Raw genomic sequence first — 25,604 nt, forward strand, 5'->3', positions numbered from 1 at the left:
GTGTGTATGTGCGATTCGGTTGTATGGCATTGCCGCATTGAGACAGAGATGTGGCAGAATGGCAGTAGGACGGTGTCGTATTCGGACGTTCCCATAATCACACCATGAATGAAGGGGTCCGGTTTGTTACTCTATCAATTCAAACTGGCAGACTTATCGACAATGCTTGGTGTACCACTCAGAGACATGGAACACTGCATGGACGTACCTACGCTTCCATGTGGCTCACCCTCTTCATTGTGCATAATCCAAGTTACCTACCATCCAAAAGCAAAATAATGTTCACTTTCTGTATTTCATATAATTTCAGACCTGATTTAAAACATGATCGTAACCTGCTGATTGAGAGTGTAATCTTATGTTAAAGATTTAACGCAGTACATGTAACCCAAGGATAACAGAAACTGTGTATATACTTCGAGGTGGCATCTCTACATCTTCATCTACATACACTCCTGGAAATTGAAATAAGAACACCGTGAATTCATTGTCCCAGGAAGGGGAAACTTTGACACATTCCTGGGGTCAGATACATCACATGATCACACTGACAGAACCACAGGCACATAGACACAGGCAACAGAGCATGCACAATGTCGGCACTAGTACAGTGTATATCCACCTTTCGCAGCAATACAGGCTGCTATTCTCCCATGGAGACGATCGTAGAGATGTTGGATGTAGTCCTGTGGAACGGCTTGCCATGCCATTTCCACCTGGCGCCTCAGTTGGACCAGCGTTCGTGCTGGACGTGCAGACCGCGTGAGACGACGCTTCATCCAGTCCCAAACATGCTCAATGGGGGACAGATCCGGAGATCTTGCTGGCCAGGGTAGTTGACTTACACCTTTTAAAGCCCGTTGGGTGGCACGGGATACATGCGGACGTGCATTGTCCTATTGAAACAGCAAGTTCCCTTGCCGGTCTAGGAATGGTAGAACGATGGTTTCGATGACGGTTCGGATGTACCGTGCACTATTCAGTGTCCCCTCGACAATCACCAGAGGTGTACGGCCAGTGTAGGAGATCGCACCCCACACCACGATGCCGGGTGTTGGCCCTGTGTGCCTCGGTCGTATGCAGTCCTGATTGTGGCGCTCACCTGCACGGCGCCAAACACGCATACGGCCATCATTGGCACCAAGGCAGAAGCGATTCTTATCGCTGAAGACGACACGTCTCAATTCGTCCCACAATTCACGCCTGTCGCGACACCACTGGAGGCGAGCTTCACGATGTTGGGGCGTGAGCGGAAGACGGCCTAACGGTGTGCGGGACCGTAGCCCAGCTTCATGGAGACGGTTGCGAATGGTCCTCGCCGATACCCCAGGAGCAACAGTGTCCCTAATTTGCTGGGAAGTGGCGGTGCGGTCCCCTACGGCACTGCGTAGGATCCTGCGGTCTTGGCGTGCATCCGTGCTTCGCTGCGGTCCGGTCCCAGGTCGACGGGCACGTGCACCTTCCGCCGACCACTGGCGACAACATCGATGTACTGTGGAGACCTCACGCCCCACGTGTTGAGCAATTCGGCGGTACGTCCACCCGGCCTCCCGCTTGCCCACTATACGCCCTCGCTCAAAGTCCGTCAACTGCACATACGGTTCCCGTCCACGCTGTCGCGGCATGCTACCAGTGTTAAAGACTGCGATGGAGCTCCGTATGCCACGGCAAACTGGCTGACACTGACGACGGCGGCGCACAAATGCTGCGCAGCTAGCGCCATTCGACGGCCAACACCGCGGTTCCTGGTGTGTCCGCTGTGCCGTGCGTGTGATCGTTGCTTGTACAGCCCTCTCGCAGTGTGCGGAGCAAGTATGGTGGGTCTGACACACCGGTGTCAATGTGTTCTTTTTTCCATTTCCAGGAGTGTATATACTGCGCAAGCCACAGTGCGGTGCGTGCAGACGGTGACTGGTACCACTACTAGTCAATTGCTTTCCTATTCCACACGCATATGGAGAAAAAAGGTTGTCTGTATGCATCCAAATGAGCCATAATTTATCATCTTCACGCCGGCTGGTGCGGCCGAGCGGTTCCAGGCGCTTCAGTCTCGAACCGAGCGACCGCTATGGTCGCAGGTGCGAGTTCTGCCTCGGACATGGATGTGTGTGATGTCCTTAGGTTAGTTAGGTTTAAGTAGTTCTAAGTTCTAGGGGACTGATGACCCCAGCTATTAAGTCCCATAGTGCTCAGAGCCTTTTGAACCGTTTGATCTTATCTTCGTAGTGCACGCAAAATGTATGTTGGCACCGGAAGAATTGTTCTGCAACCAGCTTAAAATGCCAGTTCTCTACATTTTCTCAACAACGTTTGTAAGGTGACAGACAAATAACACAACTCACATTGAATTCCTGAAACAATCCCAGTTAAATCGATATGTCACACGACATAGTTATGTGAAAATATACGAATTTTTTTGATATCCAAATCGACTAAATAAACCGAAATCTCATGAATATAAACCATTAACACTCACACTAGGAATTGCACACAAGTAATTTCCCAAACCCGAGCTACGAGACGCAGTTCTGAGGAAAGGAGAATTTTACGACAGCAATGCCCATCCCACGTTCGGCTGAAACCTTCACAGTGGGATATCTAGCAGACACAATGTGCCCTCATCTCGTGGTCGTGCGGTAGCGTTCTCGCTTCCCACGCCCGGGATCCCGGGTTAGATTCCCGCCGGGGTCAGGGATTTTCTCTGCCTCGTGATGGCTGGGTGTTGTGTGATGTCCTTAGGTTAGTTCTAGGGGACTGATGACCATAGATGTTAAGTCCCATAGTGCTCAGAGCGAGACACAATGTAACGCTGCAGTTACTACAGAAAACCGCTCTAGTCCTTGGTTTTAACGACGACACTTCAGAAAGCCTTTCTGAGAGAACACGGCTGGAGATGGCAAATAAACGTACGGAGAAACCCATCTCAAAACATAGGTGAGTCACTGTAGCCACCTATGTTAAAACACGTGTTTAAAAAAAGCTGCTTGTCTCAGTATTACATAGCAGAAGTTAAACTCTGCCCTATGAAGGAAATGACACCTGTGACTGGCTAGAGTTATTGGTCAGAAAGAAAATGTTTACCCACCAGCTTTGGTACAGGCAAATCGCTCGCAGAACAGTTCGATCTTTCTCTAGCAGCAAATCGTCGAGTGTTTGAGCAAGGCGGCTCGCGCCGCTCTGAGACGATTGCGAGAGTAATTATGTCAACACTGGTTCACTGGGTCGTCTTAACTTTTAAGAAGTTGAACTGCAAAGTCTCCTAGTACACAAAACTGCACCGGGCACTGTCAGTTAACGCTTGGAAGTGATTTGAGGGCAACGACGTATTCGCTATTCCAACCAAATAGTGTGTAGGATGCCAATAAACTTACCTAGGGAATAACTAGGAGTCTTGCCTTCACCAAAGACGTAGGAAATGTATCAGACTGGTGTTTAACAGCGAGAGAGATTTAGTATAGATTTTCAGGTTCACAGTTCGCGCTGACAGCAGCCACTGCTTCCAGAAATGAAAGGTAAACATGCGCGCTCGTGCTACGCCAGCAAGTGATATTCAATTGGCACTTGGAACTGCGGTCGTCTCTGTCCCTCCTATTTTCTCATACATTCAACTACGACCTGTAGTTAAAAATATTCACGCCTGTCGGGCTTAATTGAAGCTAAAACGCGACATGTCCAATCTAACGAAAAGGATTGACCACTCACTGCAGAGTGCCTTAGGCTCCGAAGTTATTGAACTGTTTTAATTGCGTAATTATATTTGCAGTGATATTTATGCACTTGTAACACCATAGTTTACACACTACATACCTTTTGTTGATTCATTTAGCTTTCTGTTTCGTTCAACATCTCACCGTTGAACTTCTGTAATTAGTGTATGATTAATTCGATACTGTAATGAAGTGTAATCTCTGTAATATGCACAATATGAGCAAATGATATGTTTTGTCTTTCTCGCACAATCTCTTTGGTTATCTTTGAGGTTGAATAATTTAGTTTAAATAATTTTTTTGTAGAAATGTCAATGTTTGGCTGTTGTTATGTCAACTGCTGATCTTCACTTAGGGTTCTCAGTTATTTTGTAAGTAAAAGTTGGTGTGGTTCCCCTCGGGAATGGTACTGTGTAGCGCGCGCAAAATGTGATGGGCATGGATAGAACGGTGGAACCAAGGGTCAGTCGCCCGCATCTCGTGTCGTGCGGTAGCGTTCTCGCTTCCCACGCCCGGGTTCCCGGGTTCGGTTCCCGGCGGGGTCAGGGATTTTCTCTGCCTCGTGATGGCTGGGTGTTGTGTGCTGTCCTTAGGTTAGTTAGGTTTAAGTAGTCCTAAGTTCTAGGGGACTGGTGACCATAGATGTTAAGTCCCATAGTGCTCAGAGCCATTTGAACCAAGGGTCAGTCGGGGATGAGCTACTGAACCAGCAACAGCTCACGAAAAGGTTGTGAATTGTGCTGGTACCGAGAGGGGCTTTTTGTGCCGTTTCCCAATGTGCTAAAGCCTCGGATGGATGCAGTAACTAGCTGTAATTATGTTGGAATTGATATCTATCATTGCCACCAAGGAATGACAGAGTCCAGCAATTCTACCTGCAAATCCACCTACCAACATGCATTCGACACCACGCTGTGCAATCACTATAATGGAACAGAAGAACTGTAGTAATGTACTGTGAAGGATCAGTTCATTGGATGTTATAGTGTACTCAAATATAAGGTAACTTATAACTGAATTTATGTACTTACCTTGATTGTTTCCTTATCACAACACCTCTCAGGTTTCTCTCCGTTTGAACTATGATTACCGAGTGTCTTTGTTGTAAAAAAAGAAATGAAAGCCTCAAAGCCAAACAGTTAATTAAATAATATTGTTTGATATTTGGTAAGAAGGAGTATTCGGATTTACTGTGGATTTGGTAAAATTGTGGGAGGTACTAAATGTAGCTTTGTGAAAGCCTCCCAGTGATTGAAACAGTCGAATTTAAAGTTTTGTGGATTTTCAAAGTTACCTATTTAATCATTGACTTGAAAGTAGAAAACTGTGGAAATAAAGACAGGCAATAAACCATCTTGAGGTTAGTCCCAAAAGTAAATATTACTAAAGTTTGGCTTGAAATGTTCTTTTTAGTAAACATTTTGCTGTTACTTTTAAAAATTAAAAGTTCTAAAATCTGAGACTTATAAAGTTTTCCTTAGTTAATGGTTATAGTGGTGCCTGTTGTAAATTTAAAAAGGTGAGTCAGTGTCTTACAAATTTGTCAATATTGTGTTTCACTGCAGTAAAAGTCGTGAACTGCATTTGTGGAAATTAATATACTCATGTTTGCTAAGTGCTTGTCTCTCTTGTGTATTGGAAGTGCATATTAATAGTATAACAGGATCCAGAGTTTGTCTATTGTGCTAATGCTAGGTAACAAGTAACAGAAAGACCACTGTCTATGAAAACAGTAATTTCTTTTATTCAGAGGACAGTGAGAAATAGTTTACTAGTGGAATATTTCTTTCCATGTCAGATAGAAAAGTAATTCGTAAAAGAGAGACTGAACCTATGTCCAATTTATGATTCTACAGCGAATATTAATAGTAATGTTATTGAGACCACTCAGTTAGAATAAGCCCTGAAGGCAATAGTTTGTAGTGTTACCTATTATATTCATGCAAATAGTTTGTTCTGCTCTGTCAGCTCCAACCTTAAGGTGAACATATTCAGGTGCCAGAGTTCATTGCACTCTCGTGTGACAAAAGTAGAGGCTGTGTTTGTCCATTGAAATTACTTATTTTTAGTTCTTGAATAAGAATGTTATTCTCATGCCTAATTAGGCTGGCGACCGTTTTTATTATCATTTGGACGCTGTGGATAGGGAAATTATTGTTTGTTACTGTTTAAATATTTACATAATTCTGACTTTCACTTCCGATAAGCCATTTCTGTTAGGTACATCGCGGTCAACACAACAAAATTCCTTTCAGTGGGCAACACTGCTCTGTTGCTTTATACTGCAATTGCTTTAATAAAAATAATTTCATTATAGGAACTTCTTCCAGTTCTGAGGTTATGGTATAACAACAGAGGACAGAAGTGTTATATACACTATACAGACCTCACTCATTTTTGGGTAATTTTCATTGTGCATTCAGCTTCATTGATATCTCTGGCCCCAATTGTATTTAATTTAATTTATTTTATCGACCCCCAGAAATGGTCATTAATCATCTTACTATTAAAAAATCTTAGAATAGTTAGGAATTTCGCTTCAGAGTTGTGAACACTCAATATCGATATTTTACCATCCTGTACATAGTATAATTATTGCTATGTCATGAAGTCATACTTAAAGTAAAAATACAAATTAATAACGAAAATCTAAGATTTTCATTTTTTGCTGACATATAGTTATGCCTGAACCCATACACTAATTTCTTTTAGCAATAACGTTTCCTTTACAGGGAGTGTATTGCAACTGACATTGAGATCATTGTCTGATTACATAACTTTCTGTACTGCTGCGCTCTTCTGAAATCTGCATCGTGATCTGGTGTCTTCATACCTTGCCGGAAGAGCGTTCTTGCATAACTATGGTAGAAATATAGATCAGAATCAGTCTCACACGTGTTAGATGTTCCTTGAAAAGAATATTTCCTTCCCTCCAGAAATTCCCATTTGAGTTCCCAAAGCATCTCCATAATGCTTGCCTGCTGCTCAAACCTAACAGCTTACATGTCTTCTTTATCTGTAAGCTTGACTGCTATGACATCCTCAGTGCGGATGCACAATAGGATTCAAACCTCTTGCGGGAACACAGGAAATGCTGTCAGTAAGTACTTCGTTGTGTGCAATACGTTGAGAATGTGGATCAGACAGAAAGAGTGCTCAGATAGCTGCTTGCAACAAATTTTCAGTTTCCACCACTGAATTATTTCAATGACCAATTGCCGGCTGACATCGGTGGTTTCCTCGAAATATTAATATTTATAGCTGCTGTATCAGAAACAGTGGTCTCTCTTCTGTCGGGCTTGACAGATAGAAACGACAAAACAAATGTACAGAATAACTGCGCGTATGATGTGAGGCAGCGTAACTAACAGTGCGCAAATTACTCGGACAATATTCATCCAATATTTGCAACTAGTGACTTCTAACGAACTTCACACATTACCTCACACCTTCACGAAACTTTTTCTCGCTGCATCCTCCGCAAAACGACGAAAGGAAAAATTTTATTGCTTAGCCCAATTTCGCTGTTCATGCAACAAAAGTGCAGCATCAGGCATGACGTTTCAACTTATTGATTCTTTGTGCTAACTCTACTCGTAAAACATTTTGCGGGCAGCAGCCAGATAAATAACTGAAGCTACCTGGAAAATTATACATTGTACGACACATAGCTCAGGAGAAATGACGTCGTAAACACTGAGATGTTTGGAAAACTTGCTTTTGCTTAAAACAGACCACAAATTATACGGACTATACTCATCCACTGTTTCATAATTAGAGCACTTAGCGAGTTTCAACAAACTTCAAACATAACTTTAGGACTTTTCTAAACTTTTTTCTCGCTTACGTACCTGTTGTCAAATGTTTAACACATTAACTCATATAGAAAGTAATGCGACATTTGAAGCTATTTTATACAGGGCGTTGAACAGAAAGCGTCGTGTATGTTTAGAGCTGGCAGTAACTATCAAAACAAGGAAGGAAGTATAGTACACCAGGGGTCTAACAATGATACCTTAAGAGCTATGAACGTTTGTTCATCTTCGATACCATGAAGAAAACCTCTTCTACTGCAAACTCTTTGCTTTCAGTATTTTGGGAGGAAGTAGAGTGGATCAAAACAAAAAAAAATATCCAGTAAACATGGGCTGTGCAATGCATATCTTAATACCTACGGACTTGTTCAATTGAAGAGATGTTTCACGATAGCAAAGATGAACAAGCGCTCATAGCTCTTAGGGTACGCATTTTAGAGCCCACGTTTAGTGGGCTTTTTTCGTGTTTTGATGGTTATTACAAAATCTTAAAAAATTCGACACTTTTTTAACGTCCTACATATGTGAGTTCAATTCTGTAATGTACCGGTTCAGGGGTGTTTACTGGCGCTGATCCTTACCGACAAGGACGGGAGACCGGTGTCATGGCTTGTCAATGATAACCGGTTTCAAACCCGACAGATACTGATACTGTCAGTGAATTCGCACGTTTACGATTCACATCTTTGGATATAAATTCCGAAACTTTCGGACAATATAGAGTCAAACGTATATCTTCTTACAATAGGCTGCAGCATTTTCTGTATTTGGGATTAGCATTCAAAATTAAAACCCAAATTTTTCGCAGTTTTATGACACGGTACCGGGACACCGCCGAGAAGAATAAGAGGCAATAGTTCATAGAATTCAGAACTCATTCTTTTCTGATGGAATACTAAAATTATTTGGAACCTCTTTGCATTTAGTTCTGGTCCTAGATTTTGGGAGGAACCTAATACTGAGGACAGATCGCCGTTCATCTGGATGATGTTAGATACCTTCTTCTGCCCTGGGACTTGAGTAAATTAGAGGTTGAAAGCATAGAAATGATATTTAGAGGAGGGAATTTATGAGATGTCAGTAACATACAAGGAGGACAACAGTGGATCCACAACTGAGTTCTGTGGCATTCCTGAGAGAAATTGCCTCCAGCATGCATTTTGATTCCAACAGACAACTTCAGTGTGCTATCTGAATATTTTAGCTGTCGCATTTCTCTGAACAGCATGTGAAGGTTGAGTGTAGAACATGCTTTGCTGTCAGTTGGTAGTTCCTACACTGTGCCCTTACAGTTTTCTATACTCTGTGATACATTTCAGGTCATCAGCTACCTTAATGAGTACTTGGTGGTGCGATGTTTAGTTACAAATATACTAAACAAGTCCGAACTCAACTGACGAATTCTCAGATGTTGTTTGTTGCGTGTTAGTGGCTCTTTACAGAGTAAATCGTTCAGTCTGTTGTCCCACTTACCTTTATAGCCGTACCGTACTCAAAAAAGCAACACTGCAGTGCAAATGTGTGTAATACAACATGTGTGTTGTGTTTCTAAATAAATCGCTTACGTACCGCAATCGAAAAAAAATCAGGTCTAAAAGAATTAAAAATACTGGACAGTTGCACTCGCAACTTTTTTAAGTCTTTCAGACCTGAAATTTTTTTATGTTCTAGTGCTCTTACATGATTTTTAATGATTTTAGATGCAAAATTTATACACATATGTACCAGTTTTCAAAATTTCCTTTGTACACTTGACTTCTTTTCACGGACTAAAATAATTAATTTTGAAATATTCAGTGTTTCAAGAAATAAATTTATCATTCAATAATTACCATGCAATATAACAATTATATTATTCAGTTATATAGTGGAATATAGGTAACCAACTACTTCCGCATATTCTGGCTCCCACAAACTGCTGCGTACTGCTTTAGTCACTTGTTGATATTTTTATAGTTATGCCCAGAAGGAAGCAGCACTTGTGCATGTTGACGTGACTTACAGGCGGTTTCCATTGAGAAAAATATTTCTGTTGCAGCTAGAACCCAGCAAACATTAATGTACACAATTCTAGCCAGTCGGTCTGAAAGGGCTAAATACTGCTTTTGCCTTTAGCGCCGAACTCCAGAGTATTCCAGTGGGTCATGTTGGCTGTTAGCTGCTGCATCCGCTGCAGATGTCCTGATGAGTCAAACCAAATCCCTCGAATTTTGCCTTTTTGGTTTTTCGCGAAATGTGCCCGATGATCAGAAACAGCCTTAACGTTACAGGGTAGGTATTACTGTAAATAAATTGTTAAGAAATACATTCGATATGTTGCGCCGTGTTCATCTTAATTACCATTGAAGTTGAAACTTCCTGGCAGATTAAAACTGTGTGCCCGACCGAGACTCGAACTCGGGACCTTTGCCTTTCGCGGGCAAGTGCTCTACCATCTGAGTTACCGAAGCACGACTCACGGCCGGTACTCACAGCTTTACTTCTGCCAGGAGACGGATACTGGCAGAAGTAAAGCTGTGAGTACCGGCCGTGAGTCGTGCTTCGGTTAGCTCAGATGGTAGAGCACTTGCCCGCGAAAGGCAAAGGTCCTGAGTTCGAGTCTCGGTTGGGCACACAGTTTTAATCTGCCAGGAAGTTTCATATCAGCGCACACTCCGCTGCAGAGTGAAAATCTCATTCTGGAACCATTGAAGTTAACCAATGAGGACACTGGACGCGCAGATTCAAGCGGTCTGACTGATACAGTTTGTGACATGTTGAATAATAGGAATCTCTGCCGGATGTTTGCGCCGTTCTCGCACTATATTCCGACGGCGTAACTCACTGTCTTCTTCAGGTGCTACACGAGAATGGTCCTTGGGTGGATAGAGTCCAGTATTTATGCCTGGTTGGTGCTGCTCCGTCCGCGGGCTGAACCTGCCAGGAGCGGCTCCTATAGTCCTCTCTGGCCGCTGGTGTTCCGATTGCCGTCCGCCCCCGTCTAGGCTGTCCTCTGGGGTTGTGGTCGTTACCTAAGGTCTGTCAGATCTGACCAGCAGTATCTGGTGTTCTGTCTCATGGCTATTTTCTCGGTCTGCACTTCTGTTTCTTGCGAAATCTTAAGTGTCCTAGCTTAGGTGTTCCCTCGGTCAAGAGCCAGTTACCAGGCAGTGCTGAGCTGGTATCCACTGTCACAGTTGATGAGATTCTCCGTGACCTTTATCTAGATGGATTCTTTTATGACACTGTCCCAGTATCTTGACGGCTGTGTGATAATCTGGGTGTCACTATAGTTCATCGAGTGATCAAGTTACAGACATTGCTCCGCTATGGCTGATTTTGTTGCCTGTCTAAGTTTGGTGTGCCTCTGATATTCTTTACACCTGACGTCCACAGTCCTGGTGGTCTGACAGATGCATGACATCCCACACTGGTATGGGATGTCGTAAATACGTAGCCTCACGTCATCCTTTGCGCTCCACAGCATTGTTCCCAATTTTAGTGGGTGGGAAAAATACGCCCTGAAGTCATGTTTCATGAGAATTCTGTCAATCTTGACAGAGATCGGTCCAGCATATGGCAGGTATACCATTTTTTCGCCTCTTCCAGTTCTTCTCCTCGATCCTGTGACTGGCTGGCAGGTCGAAGTGCCTTCTGGATGTCTCTAGAGGAAAACCCGTCTTGCTGAATATGTATTGCAAGTGTTCTATTTACGGGATCCGACAGAGTGTGTGCCCTGTGGACTGGAGTTTTGAGCAATCCATTCTTCTGAGCCGGATGGTGGCAGCTATTGTGTTCCAGGTATAAGTCAGTGTGAGTAGGTTTCTTGTACAAAGTGTGTCCAAATGTGTCATCTGGCTTCATCTTGACTAGTACATCCAGCAATGAGAGCTGCCCATCCTTCTCCAGTTCCATTATGAATATAACATTCGGGTGGCATGAATTCAGGGCAAACTCAACGAAGGACACTTCGAGTTTAGCAAGAAACAGTAGTGCAGACCGAGAAAAGAGCCATGAGACAGAGCTCAGACACTGCAAATCGGCTTTGACACACCTCAGATGACGACCACGACCCCAGAGCACGACCGCACTGGGAGCGGACGCAGTAGAAACACCGGCGACCACAAAGGACCACTGGAGCCGCTAATGGCGGGTGCGGACAGCGGATGGAACACTCGACGCGGCGCGGACTGAATACGAAGCGACCAGCACCATCCAGCCATAAATACGGAACTCGATCCACCCAAGGACCATTATCGTGTAGCACCTGGAGAAGACAGCGAGTTGCTCTGTCGAAATATCGTGCGAGAACGATACGAACATCCGGCAGAGATCCCGATTATTCAACATGTCAACAGATCACCCGGAAAGCCTAAAGAATTACATGATACGAGGGCTATCCACAAAATACAGTACGTTTTGGAATTAAAAATAAATAAAGTATTGGAATTTTTTAAAATTATATACAGATGAAAGTCACACTTCTATAGTACTTTTCAACATAGTTGCCATTTAAATTAAGGCACTTATCGTAGCGATGGACGACCTTGGAAATTCCTTCATCGTAAAATTAGGCCGCCTGCACCTTCAACCACGCGGTTACCTCTTCTTGAAGCTGTGCGTCGTCATCAAAACGCTGCATAGCCAACCACTTCTTCATTACTGGGAATAAGTGGAAGTCGCTCGGTGCCAGGTCGGGACTGTACGGCAAACGAGAAAACAACTCCCACTTAAAAGATTCGAGAACTTCACGAGTGGCATTTGCCCTGTGGGCCCGGGCGTTGCCGTGAATCAGCAAGATATTTGAGCCCAACTTTCCCCTGCGCTTGTCTTGTATTGCTCTTCTGAGGTTGTGCAGAGTTTGGCAATACCTTTGAGAGTTTATTGTAGTGCCTCTTTCCAGGAAATCCACAAAAATCGTATTTCTACCGGGTTACTGATTAACCACGTGGTTGAAGTCGCAGGCGGGCGAATTTTACGACGAAGGAATTTCCAAGCTTGTCCATCGCTACGGTAAGTGCCTTAATTTAAATGGCAACTATGTAGAAAAGCAATATTTAAGTGTGGCTTTCATCTGTATATAATTAAAAAACTTCCAATACTTTATTTATTTTTAATTCCAAAACGTAATGTACTTTGTGGATAGCCCTCGTATAATTAGTGATAATTAGTGTCTCTTGTTTTCATAACGTATATGATAGCACTCGATAGTGCTCAGCCTTTGGTTCTAGCTGTATCGCTCTCTTCTTTTGTTTTAGGAAACCAAGCGAAGAACACCTATGTCGACATCGTCTCTGGTGGATGAATTGAATTTGTGTGCCCAAAGGCGCGATTGGTTAACTTCAGTGCTAATTAACTCGGAGATGGCGCAGTGTATCTTTTTTTCTTAACAGTTATTTCTCAGCACATCCTACCAAGCAAAACCCTTACAACCTTCTCAGACTGTTTCTGACCACTCTGTATTTAGAAGTAAGCGCTATGTTGATTGGCTCTTCTGTACTTCTCACAGTACCATTCGCGTATGGCACGTGGGAAAAATTACTGCTGCGCGTTATGTAGGTTGACCTTCACGTTTCCTTCTGGTGCAATACGTACAAAGGCTGTAGTTTATTCGCAGGCACCACACTTGATACTGGTTCGTAAAAAGGAAGTAAACTTTCCGAGACTATTAGCGTCCATCGTCTGCCAGGTTTTGTGACCCTCTGATATTAGACAAACGAACCAGTGGCCGTCTCTACTGCTATTCTCTATACACTCTTCTCTACATAAGTGAACTATTCCTGAAAAACTCACCAATGCTAATGACTTCGCATCCTACCTCGAACACATTCAACAGTCCACATGCTCCCAACTTTGATTACTCGATGGATCCCTATGTGTATGAAGGTACAAGTATAGTTGTCCTCCTCCTTCCACCTAACTTCCAGCACTTATATAAGACACGAACAAGAATAAACGAGGCAATAACAGCCGAAGACACAACAAAAATATTCGCTAAAAAGCGAAACACTGCTCTAGGGAACTATCAGCCTTTTGTCAGTTTTCAGCAGAATCCCTGAAACTATTCTTACCGAACTGATCCATCAGCACCTTGAAACCCATCAACCAACCCCCAACATCCAACGAGGCTTTCGTCCAACCACTCAACACACACTACTAACTTCTTTACTTTACCCACCTAATTTTCCGGCAATCTAATAAATGGGAATTCCCCACATTTGTCTCCCTGGACACCCAAAAAGCCTTTGACCAGGTATGGCATACTGGACTGCTCTACAAGCTACGAATGTACACACTCCCAGCTAACTACGTTCGTCTTAAAGCATCCTTCCTTGATGTAGGACTACATGTGTCACAATCAACTGTACCTGCACTCACATATATCAGTTCATTGCCTCAAGAATGACATTTCCCACCTCCCTTACATCCTGTAAACTGTAGACATTCCCTGACTACCACTCCCACCTACCTTTTGCAATGTGCTGACTACACCGACTACATAGCAATTCACTCACTAAACGCCACTTCAGCCCCCTGGTCTAGTGGTGTAACATATGGAAACCTCAAATAAACTGGAAACTTCAAATGAACCCCCAGAAAAGCCCTGCCATCTTCTGTCGTCGACAGTTCGCTGCGACATATTTCCATCTCTTCATCTACAAAAAACCCATCCCTCTGACTAACAGAGTAAAGTATTTAGGACGAACTCTTGACGGAAAAATACACACATCCTTACGATCCAGCACAAGTCCAAAACCTACAAAAATTATTTACAGGCCGCACCTGGGGTCTACACTCTTTACTATTATCCTCACCTAAAAATCCCTCATCCATCGTCATTTTAACATTTGCCAACATTGCCTGGATCTCTGTCTCCCCAAGTTCTACAAGTCATAGCTATTGCTGGAAAGGCATGCACTCCTCCTCGCCTTCTCCATCAGCCTACCTTCCCCAACTCACAATCTATACCAACTCATCCACTTCGCAAACTTTTTTCTTTTCTTAGAACATATTCAGATCCTTTACATTAAACGCAAAACCTACCTAGCACCCAATATCCTATCCACCAGTCACCAATCCAGGTACCCTGCAGCGCCACTACATCCATATCCCATCTTCCATACACATTCATCTCTTACCCATCCTCTCCCGCCGGAAATTCCACCACCCAACGATAAAATCCGTCCTGAGACACACCCTACTTTCCAGCTCTAGTCGCAACACCCCACCTTACACCGTCTTTGCACTTTCCTCCCTTCCCTTCCTTCACCTCAATGATTTTTGCTAGCTGCCTGTGATTCTACAAGGGCCCACAGTGATCCTCATCCCACTTGCATCAACATCTACATCTACGTGACTAATTTCCAATTCACCCTTAATATCAAACAATTAAATCCTACCGTGCGAACTCCAATTTCTCTTACTTTATTAAGATGATCATGTGCGCGGGTGTCAACAAAATATTTTCGCATTCGCAGCAGAAAGTTGGAGACTGAAATTCGTGTAAAGATCTCACCGCAACGAAAAATACTTCAATGATTTACGTTTATGTCAATGGCTGCTTAGATACAGTGTAGAAAAGTTTAAAACCTATGACTGGCCAACTATTTTATTCCACAACCATATCAAGTGAGTCATGCTAATTGCCAGTAAATCAGCACACACAAATGTTCTCCCATTTACTTTGGACAAAATTTGTTTATATAACCGAAGATACATGTTTTGGAGATGACTTGAGTTCTGTCTCGAGTCTAATGATTTGTAATACTAAGGCCGAAATCTAGATTGTGTAATAAAACCTGTTGTACAGTCAAATTTCGGTTATATCTTTCAGAAAGTTTCAGAAAAATACTTTGTTTTATTTAATGATTCTCATCCCAACTCTCGTATTATATCCACGACTGATCCTCTAATGTTTCGCGATAACACAAAACTAGGTGACGTCTTTGAATTTTTCGATTTCCTCCGTCAATCTTATTTGGTAAGAATCCCATATCGCAGAAGAATACTCTAGCAGAGAACGAACAAGCGCAGTGTTGGCAGTCTCTAGTAGAACTATTGCTTCCTGTAAGTATTCTTCCAAGAAGATGCAGTCTTTGGTTTGCCCTCTCCACAATATTATCTACGTTACCATTCCAATTTAAGTAGTTCGGAATTGTAATTCCTAGCTACTGAGTTTAATTGACAGGCTTTAGATTTGTGTGATTTATCGTGCAACCGAAATTTAATGGGTTCCTTTTAGTTCTCATGTGGATGACTTTCCATTACTTAAAATAAGTTGCCATTTTTCGCAACAAACAGATATCGTGTTTAAGTCATTTTTCAGTAGTCTTGGATCTTCTAATGACTTTATTAGACGGTAAATGATACAATCGTCTGCAAACAATCTCATGAACATTATCATTTTCATGCACCACCAGCATCACCATTATACCACAGCAGCATTTGTCATCATATTCTAACTGTAATATAAAGTCACCTATAAATTTAAAAATTGTCCACCAAAGGCTATTTAGAAAAGCTTTATTTATTTTCATCTGTTTTTTTTTATATTTTAAAACTCACATTAAACGTCAAATCTTTGGCTGAAGAGCGGTTTGATCCGTTGCTATCCCACCCCTTCGTGGAGAATCACCCAAGTCAACACCATCTGTATGAAGCTAATCACTACGTTTCATATCAGACCGGTTACATCTACTCGGCTGTTGTCTTTGTTTTTCTTATCGTTTGCGACTGGAAATCTGTGTCTGGCATACGACGACTCTGGGTCTTGTTATCGGTTCACCATATGGTGCTCTGGTCTCTGACTCAGGCAAAGTGCCTGCTTGGTCGGTGTTTACGTTCCCAGTGTTCGCAGCTCCGCTTCCCGCGCTAGTAGATAAAAAAATTTAAGTGTGCATTTTAGTGTGCCACCAAAGAAATATTTGAAACATTTAAAGTTGCTGGTGTACTCATTGTATATGAGCAATCAGTCTTACATTGCCTCTTTGCTTAAACCTTGTATAAACGCAATACATCTTTGAACTATCTTGATATAATGGAAATTAATAAACTAATGTCTATCAGCCCATGCTTAGTATTGAAAGACCAGACACAGTTCCCTTACTCGCCGCTTATAACCGCAGATTCTACTCAGGTCATGTTGTAAATTACCCCTCTTACTCACATGACTAATTTCCGTTGTTTCAGTTACTACAATGTCTCTTGTTGTGTTAAAAAAATTTACTTTGTACAATTATAGCTGCTTCACTTATTTGGTTAATTTCACTATTTCTTATCTGTTTGTAATTTAGGACCTATTAAAGACAAGATTATCTTGAAACTTCCTGGCAGATTAAAACTGCTTGCCGGACCGAGACTCGAACTCGGGACCTTTGCCTTTCGCAGGCAAGTGCTCTACCATCAGCTACCCAAGCACGACTCACGCCTCGTCCTCACAGCTTTACTTATTTTGTTCAGCCACACGTGTGGAATGCGTAACCAAAGTTTATTGTTAAATTTATTTTCTTCTATAGAAAACTGTTGTAATTTGCATATATTTCACTAGTTAACGTGTTAAATATTTTATATTAGCTAAATAATTTTACATCACATTTACACTGAAATAATCCGTTTTCGTTTATTCCTAAATCTAACATTAGCATTTTTCATTTCTGGAAATGGAGTTACACTGTAGATACTCTAGTTTAAAATCTTTGATCCAACAAAATTTCACTTCATCATATACTTATCTTTGTACCTGATAGTGGCGTAACGTCTGAAAATCGGTTTGTACAATTAATAATAAATATTGTACAATATTACATCAGCGTTGTGTGTTTTTTCATTCATAATGCATTACATCTAGTTTGCACGACAGTGAAAAGATATTTACGAAGACAGAATGTTACTTTTATACTGGATGGTGCACTTAAATTTAAAGGTGGAGTTTCGTAGTATAAAGTCGAGTAAACTGTTCGATATAGCCATTTTCGTGGGTTCGAAGAAGATTAAACTATTGAGAAAACGACGGAACAATTCATAGTCAATTTACAGGTAAACGTCACTATTGTCGGATACAGAAATAAGGTATGGAGCAACGATATCTCATTGTAAAGGACTTACCGATTTTTCGTTGCTGCTAGGTTCTTCGTAGACAAATGCAATCGCCAGAAATCTGCAAATGAGTACGGCATGATCAGATAGCATTCGGTTATGCGGAAAGAAATATAGAAATTAATAGGAAATTAAGTCAGCCGCACATGGTTATTAAAATTTTAAGTTTAGGTGTACATGTTGGTACCAGTGTAAACAAGTACACATCAGACACTATCGCCGTGCGCTCTCGAGGCTATAGCCAGTTTCAGTACAACATCCGTTGCTGCCGTACTGCGGTCGCGAAGTAGGACCGAGGCTGTTTCCCAGATAAGTTATTGCAATATGACGTTGTATTATTATATTAAAGTTTTTAGTTTTTGACGTTGTCCATTGACAAATCGTATTTCCTTTTACTCTAAATTAGGTTGGGTTATCCCGACTGAAACCTAGGTAAATCTAGGTAAACATGGCAACTGAGGCTTTTGTTAATTTAAAATTAATATTTATACAGTTGCTAACAGGCCCGCGAACTCATGAAAATATTTGGACTCTCTTTCTCTAGTATGTTTGCCATTTCTTGTGTTGTGTCAGAAGTAGAGACCGAGGAAACAGCCATGTGGCAGAGCACAGTGTTACAGTCTACCATGTGCTTCTTTTCTTTGTGGTGTTGTCATTGAGTGTGTATGTTGTGTATATTTGTGGGTTTGGGGCTTGTGAGTATTCCAAATTCTGGATACATTGCATTTGTTGTGTTTGTTTCTTATTTGTGTGTGTGTGTGTTTTATTAAGTCTGTAAAATTCATGTGTGTCATACCCATTGTTCCTAGCTATGGCTACTCATTTCTTTTTCATAGTTTGTCTTGCTCAGCGGTATCCTGTTTATTCTATATAGCATGTGTCTTGACGATAATAAATTTACACAGCATCTAACATTTACGATGGTTATCACTTTAGATATCTGTAGGAAGATGTAGCCTGAAAGGGTGGAGCTGAATCACTGAGTACCATGCCACTTCCGGACACTTGTTTGCCCAAACGCAGTGCTGTGAAAGTAAATTTTGGCTGTATGCTCACATACCTACAGTTACATCTTCTTCTACAGGGTGTTTCATGTACGACACAAGTGCTGTCTACGGCACTTCGCGGAAAACAGTAGCGCCGCTCGCAGGCATCAGTACCAGTCGAGATGACAGGCATCTTATCCGCATGGCTGTAACGGACCGTGCAGCCACGTCTCGATCCCTTAGTCAACAGATGGTGACCTTTACAAGACAACAACAATCTGCACGAACAGTTCGACGACGTTTGCAGCAGCATGGACTATCAGCTCGGAGACCATGGCTGCGGTTACCCTTGAGGCTCCATCACAGACAGGAGCGCCTGCGATGCTGTACTCAACGACAAACCTGGGTGCACGAATGGCGAAACGTCATTTTTTCGGATGAATCCAGGTTCTGGTTACAGCATCATGGTGGTCGCATCCGTGTTTGACGACATCGCGGTGAACTCACACTGGAAGCGTGTATTCGTCATCGCCATACTGGCGTATCACCGGGGGCGATGGTATGGGGTGCCACTGGTTACACGTCTCGGTCACCTCTTGTTCGCATTGACGGCACTTTGAACAGTGGACTTTACATTTCAGATGTGTTACGACCCGTGGCTCTACCCTTCATTCGATCCCTGCGAAACCCTACATTCAGCAGGATAATGCACGACCGCATGTTGCAGGTCTTGTACGGGCCTTTCTGGATACAGAAAATGTTCGACTGCTGTCCTGGCCAGCACATTCTCTAGATCTCTCACCAATTGAAAACGTCTGGTCAATGGTGGCCGAGCAACTGGCTCGTCACAATACACTAGTCACTACTGTTGATGAACTGTGGTATCGTGTTGAAGCTACATGGGCAGCTGTAACTGTACACTCCACCGAAGCTCTGTTTGACTCAATGCCCAGGCGTATTGAGGCCGTTATTACGGCCAGAAGTGGTTGTTCTGGGTACTGATTTATCAGGATCTATGCTTTCAAATTGCGTGAAAATGAAACCACATGTCAGTTCTAGTATAATATATTTGTCCAATGAATACCCGTTTATCATCTGCATTTCTTAGTGGTGTAGCAATTTTAATGGCCAGTAGTGTACTTTTGCGATTCCCTCCTGTTTTTCCAGATCGTCTTGGCATTTTGAAAAATACCACACACAATTCAAGTTGTTTCACTAGCAATACTTAAGTACACAACAGCTTTTCTGGTACGAATTCTGCTAAAACAATGCGGTCCCTATATGTCTCTGTCATTCTGTCCTTGACTGTCTTTATATGAGGTATTGTTTCTGGAACATGCTGCGACATCTCGTCCAAGGTGAATTAGTTATCATCATTTCCATCTACCTAGTTGGATATGTACTCCACTGATGCAGAAACCAATTCATCCTCAGAGCACCCTCTTTTTGTCGATGTAGATGCTGTATCTATAAAGAAGTTTTTATACCAATCCGTGTGACAGTTTTTGTATGCAGCGTTAGATCCCCAACAGATTAAGTATTCGGATTGTGTCCCCCATTCATACTTCCTATATCTAAATCAGTACTACGCAAGGCACCATACGGCTCGCGGCTGACCACTACTGGTCATTTCCTATCCTGTTCCATTCGCAAACAGAGCGAGAGAAGAACGACTATGTACATGGCTCCGTGTGAGCCGTAATTTCTCATATATTGTCTTCGTAGTCCTTAAGTGAAATGTAGTTGGCAGCAGTAGATCCGGTCGGCAGTCAGCTACAAATACGGTTTTCTAAATTTTCTCCATAAAGTTCCTTGAAAAAGACCGTCCCCTCCCACCGGAGTTCCCGAAGCATCTCCGTAACACTTACGCATTGTTCGAACCCACCGAAACAAGTATAGCAGCCCGCCTCTGAATTACTTCGATGTTTTCCATCAATCCGACCAGGCACGGATACCAGACAAAAAAAAAAGTTCAAATGGCTATAAGTACTATGGGACGTAACATCTGAGGTCATTAGTCCCCTAGACTTTGAACTACTTAAACCTATCTAACCTAAAGACATCACACACATCCATGACCGAGGCAGGATTCGAACCTGCGACCGTAGTAGCCGCGTGGTTCCAGACTCAAGCGCCTAGAACCGCTCGGCCACAGCGGCCGGCGCCAGAACTCGAGCGGTACTCAAGGCCGTACGAGAGTCCTATATGCGGCCTCCTTTACAGAGGAATCACACTTTCCTAAAATTCTCCCAATAAACCGAAGTCGACCATTCGCCTTCCCTACCACAGTCCTGGCACCCTCGTTCCATTTGATATCGCTTTGCAGCGTTACGCCCAGATGTTTAAACAACGTGAACGTGTCAATCAAGAAATTACTCATGCTGTATCCGAACATAACGTGTTTGTTTTTCCTACTCATCCGCATTAATTTACATTTTCCTACATTTAGACCTAGGTGCCATTCATCACATCAACTACAAATTTGGTCTCAGTCATCTTGTATCCTCTTATAGTCACTCAACTTCGATACCTTACGATACACTACATCACCATGATCAAACAACCGCAGACTGTTGCTCACCCTGTCCGCCAAATCATTTATGTATACAGAGAACAGCGCTCCTACCACACTTCCCTGGGTCACTCTAGATGCCTCTCATAAACACTCGCATGTTGGGTTCTATAACTTGAAAAGTCTTTGACCAGTCACGTATCTGTCAGCCTGTTCCATATGCCCACACCTTCGTTAACAGCCTGCAATGGGGCACCGTGTCAAATGCTTTCCAGCAACATAGAAATATGGAATCTGCTGTTGCTCTTCATCCATAGTTCGCAGTGTATCATGTGAGAAACGGGGCAAGGTGAGTTTAGCAGGAGCAATGCTTTCTAAAACAATGCTGATTCGTGGACATAAACTCTCGATCTCACGAAAAATTATTATATTCGGACTGAGAATACGTGTATGGATTCTGCGGAAAACCAATGTTAGGGATATTTGTCTATAATTTGTCTGATCCGTCCTTTTACCGTCCTTATATACTGGCGTCATTGCGCTTTTTCTCCAGTCGCTTGAGATGTTGCGCTGGGCGAGAGATTCGCGATAAATTCAAGCTAGGTAAAGGGCCAGTGCAGTAGAAGTACTCTTCGTAAAACCGAATTGGGATCCCAACCGGACCTGGCAACATATTTGTTTTTCAAGTCTTTCAGTTGTTTCCGTACGCCAGACATGCTTATTACTATGTCGTACATTAAGAGAGTTTGTCGGAGGTCAAATTAGGGCAAGTTCCTCTCCCGTATAGTAACTATAAGTGTATCGTCGTGACTAAAGAGCGAAAACTCTACATTTTTCACTGTAATCGTGATTCTTTCCTTGTGTTTATCAGGAAATTAAATGTAAAAGATTCCGCAAAAAAAACAGACAATTTTAAAATCAAATTTCATTTCAGCTCAAAGCAGAATGTTGAAGTCTGTTCCGCTGAGAAAGCATCTATCAGAAATCTTTTAACTGAGGCAATTCTGGTGTAAGCTCTGCAAGTCGCATGAGCACTATCGTGTTTTTTGTTTCTGTAACCTTCAGCTGTCCCAGCTCAAGTGACTTGCATTTACCAATCCATGTATCCCTTCCCACTAACGTTACACAGGTAACGTAATAATGCACTTAAGAACTGCAAGTAAGTACTCACTCAACAAAATGAAAAATATCTCTACTGTATGCACAGAAACACAGTGAAGCTTTTTTGTCTGCTCACATAAGAGGACTGGACGGAAAGTGGTGAGCAGGCAGGGACAGAGTACTAGGAGGCACGACTCCCACAGCAGGGAAGTTCATACCGTTCCTCATAAGCGACTGTTAATCAAATTGCGTGCATATGGAGTATCGTCCCAGTTGTGTGACTGGTTTCGTAATTTCCTCTCAGAGAGGTCACAGTTCATAGTGATATAAGGTAAAGCGTCGAGTAGAACAGAAGAGATATCTGGCGTTCTGCAAGGTAGTGTCATAGGCCCTCTACTGTTCCTGATTTACATACATGATGTAAGGTGATAATCTGAGCAGCCCCTTTAGATTATTTGCAGCGTCTAGTAAAGTCATCAGACGATCAATTCCAATTACAAAATGATCTAGAGAGAATTTCTGTATGGTGCGAAAAGTGGCAATTGGCACTAAACAAAGAAAAGTGCGAGGTCATCCACATGGGTACTAAAAGAAATCCGATAAATTTTGGGTACACGATCAATCACACAAATCTAAGGGCTGTCAATTCGGCTAAATACCTAGGAGTTACAATTAGGAGCAACTTAAATTGGAAAGACCACATAGGCAGTATTGTGGAGTAGACGAAAGAAAGACTGCGCTTTGTTGGCAGAACACTTAGAAGATGCGACAAACCCACTAAAGAGACAGCCTACATTACACTTGTCCGTCCTCTGCTGGAATATTGCTGCGCGGTGTGGAATCCTTACCAGGTATGACTGACGGACGACATCGAAAAAGTGCAAAGAAGGGCAGCCCGTTTCGTGTTATCGCGCAATAGGGGTGAGAGTGTCACTGATACGATACGCGAGTTGTGGTAGCAATCACTGAAACAAAGGCGGTTTTCTTTGCGGCGAGATCTATGTACGAAATTTCAATCACCAACTTTCTCTTCCGAATGCGAAAATATTTTGTTGACACCCATCTACGTAGGGAGAAATGACCAGTACAATAAAATAAGAGAATTCAGAGCTCGATCGGAAAGGTTTAGGTGTTCCTTTTTCCCACGCGCCATTCACGAGAGGAATTTTAGAGAAGTAGTATGAAAGTCGTGCGATGAACACTCTGCCAGGCATTTGAGTGTGAATTGCAGAGTAACCATGTAGATGTAGATGTAGACACTGCTTTCCTTCACGCTTCCACCTTGCATGCACCCCAGCCCCGCTTTTCCAACTCGTCCCATCCGCAGAACACAATTTATCTCTTAACACAGCGCTACTGCACTTACGTGTGTTACAGACATTTAATATCTGGTCGTAACCCACCTGATTTAACAATAAACATTAATTTCATACCATTAAAGCGATATTTTTAATAATCTGCAATACTTCAATCACCAGCATCGCGTTAACTATTGCTCACAGACAAAAGCTGTTTTGTAGGCCATTTAGTTTAGTATACTTCGAAAGTCGCGAGATCTATCTTCTTATCTCGTGTTTTCTACTGAAAACCTCGTGCTTGTACTCTTGTTAACTTTACTATTACAGAGATCGCCTAAACTTTTTTTTTAATTGGTCCTGTGCGCAACAAATAACTTACTTGGTCTTTCTGCTGCCACAGCTCGGTCTGCTGCATTCCATTATTCAAGAAAAGCATAAAAAATCTATTATTCATGCTGAGTGCAATGCATGTTTTGCATGGCGGCTCATGCTGTTGCTACGGCTGCTGCTACTTACTACAACAACATATACTTCAAGAGAAAGGGTTTGGTCAAATCTAAACTCGATAAATGATAACCCAAACAAGTAATTCCTTTCTTCAAAAAATATATTCTGAAAGCGATTCTTTCTCATTCAGTTAACAAAACGCTAGAAGCTCTTTGAACAATCGCTTCGTATGTAAATCTGCCTCCAGTGACATTAAAGCAATATTACAAATAAATCAAACTCTTGAGACAGACTGAAATACTTGTCAATTAAATATATAGTGAAACAATTCCCTGACAATTACAAAAGAAATCAGTGACAAAAATTAATACTTAATCTATTCGGCTAACAATGGTTTCCCTTAAGAATCCAACTCCTATCATTATCAAAATTACCGTCTGATGCTACGCACATACACAAACCCTTTTCTTTAAATTCATAAACGCGCAGCAAATTATAAAAAAATATCAGCTCAATGCCAAATCCTGTGTCGCTGCTGGCGGACACGGCAGCTCGACGACGACCCCTCGCCCAACACACGTGCGCACCACAGCAGGCGGGCTCCTATACTGGCTTCCAAACTGCCACTAGTTAATCCGTGCGCTGCGAGGCGCGACAACAATATCTTAGATTCCAGAGCCTGTGTATGCGCGCTGTAGCCAACCTTTAAATCCTAAGAGAGTATTGCCAACTCTCAACTTTACTACTGCGACACGTTCTCGATAGAGGGCGTGGATTTCGAGTTATTCCGCAAAAACGTAAAAGAGTAAATTTTAATCGCCTGGTCCTGCACACCCGAGCGGTCAGGACTTTTAATATGTTGTTCATGGCACTCCGTCCTACTACTGTACAAAAATTTGCCACTACACCTCTTTTCTTCTTGACTGACCAGGGTACTGGTGTTTCAGTAGCATCTGCTCACGCACTGTACACAGGCGAACTCAAATCGGGAGCGCGTCTTCTGACCAATAGAGATACAGCGGCTGGACTTCAGCACGTCAACTGATTACTGCAGTTTGGGCATTATGAAGAGGTTACTACAGAAAACGCTCCTTTTTTGTGATAACGCTGGGCTGCATTTCGTGACATATTTTCATAGACGACAATCGATTGTTAAAACAATGTCGATGAGACAAATAACATCAGACTGTTTGATCATAGTGTAAACTGATATTCCCTAAATTCTTTTTTATGCGTAAGAGATGTTTATAACTGTAATGCATTCCTAAATGTTTTCTGATTGCATAAATGTCATAATGACCTTCTGAAATTTTAGTTTAGGATTCATGTAAGAACTCCATATTTCGAATGTGAAATCATTCGAATTTATCAGTACATGTTTTGCTACCATGAAAGAAGGATCCATAAAGACTACAGATCATAATAGGATAACATGTTTCATCGGGGGCCTATACAGTTGGCTAATTCCATACTAGTGCCAAATACCGACAGAATTTACAATGGAATATTAAAATTCAGTTAAACAACTGTTTTCAAAAGTAACGTTCACTCAACTGATGCTAGAGAACAAAAGGTGTTTCACACATATTACTGTAACCTAAACGCATCACGTGAACTAACATTAATGAAATATTAATCGCAATATTAATTTCTGAACACTATCG

General features: G+C 42.3%; 1 protein-coding gene across 18 annotated transcripts in view; it reads right to left on the bottom strand.

Moving 5' to 3' along the window:
- Window positions 1–25,604, bottom strand: part of LOC126336500 (prolyl 4-hydroxylase subunit alpha-1) — a 697,270-nt gene that overhangs the window by 380,859 nt on the left and 290,807 nt on the right. For 14 of the 18 annotated variants that reach the window (XM_050000262.1, XM_050000255.1, XM_050000257.1 and 11 more), the window contains one exon: window positions 17,606–17,657. The exons of the other annotated variants lie outside the window; for them this stretch is intronic. The gene's annotated coding sequence lies outside the window, so the exon portion shown is untranslated. The remainder of the gene's footprint in view (window positions 1–17,605; window positions 17,658–25,604) is intronic. 18 annotated transcript variants of the gene reach the window in all.

This window comes from Schistocerca gregaria, chromosome 2, assembly GCF_023897955.1.
Source record: "Schistocerca gregaria isolate iqSchGreg1 chromosome 2, iqSchGreg1.2, whole genome shotgun sequence".
Taxonomy (NCBI): Eukaryota; Metazoa; Arthropoda; class Insecta; order Orthoptera; family Acrididae; genus Schistocerca; species Schistocerca gregaria.